The sequence below is a fragment of the Cephus cinctus genome, unplaced genomic scaffold, assembly GCF_000341935.2.
Source record: "Cephus cinctus unplaced genomic scaffold, Ccin1 Ccin1_scaffold1343, whole genome shotgun sequence".
In the NCBI taxonomy this organism is placed as follows: domain Eukaryota; kingdom Metazoa; phylum Arthropoda; class Insecta; order Hymenoptera; family Cephidae; genus Cephus; species Cephus cinctus.
The window spans coordinates 70,283-70,953 of record NW_014333756.1 but is presented as its reverse complement, the minus strand read 5'-3'; the positions used below and the strand labels follow the sequence as shown (position 1 = coordinate 70,953).

Sequence of the window (671 nt, the reverse complement as noted above, 5' to 3'; positions counted from 1 at the left end):
GCCACAAGACCCTGGGGGGTAACTTAATTTCATGTAGTTTCGATCGCCGCCCGACGAAACTCTTACCGGAAGTACCGCAGGAAGTTTCCCGTACAAAGTCAACTCGAGGCGGTTATTCCAGAGACTGGTCCAGGGGATGCTGGAAAAGTAGCGATAACTTCCGGTTAAAGTTCTACGAGTTAACGCAAAGCCACACCGGCCCCTCGTTCAGATTAGATATACCAAGCTCTCGGCCCAGCCTCCCCCGCTGCCACTCGGAGCATCTTGATAAATAAATAGGGGATGAACGATCAGAAATAAGGGTCGCGAAAAAAGAAGGAGGCTCGACGTTGAGTAGAAGGCACAAAACTAAAACTCGAGGGTATCCGGCGAGGGGAGGAAAATTCTGTCGGCTACCCCTTCCCGTAATGGACGAACCGATCTAGATACGAGGGATGCCACTGGCAATGATGTCGGCGGTGGACCTCATTGGCAACCGGATGCGAATGGAATTTCAATGGAATGCGGATGCCGGTACTCGACTGTATTGGACCATTGGGGGATGCTGTTCCTCTGGAGGTAGAGACAGGGGGATGTGATAGGGGTCTGTCGGTGTTTGGGGTCCATGAGGGATGGGGTTGGTAGTGGGATGGATATCAAGGGATGCTCGTGCCAAAGAGAGGTTGAGGAGG

General features: G+C 52.6%; 1 protein-coding gene across 9 annotated transcripts in view; it reads right to left on the bottom strand.

Moving 5' to 3' along the window:
- LOC107273014 overlaps window positions 1–671 on the bottom strand; it is a 57,888-nt gene that overhangs the window by 29,066 nt on the left and 28,151 nt on the right. The window lies entirely within an intron of this gene.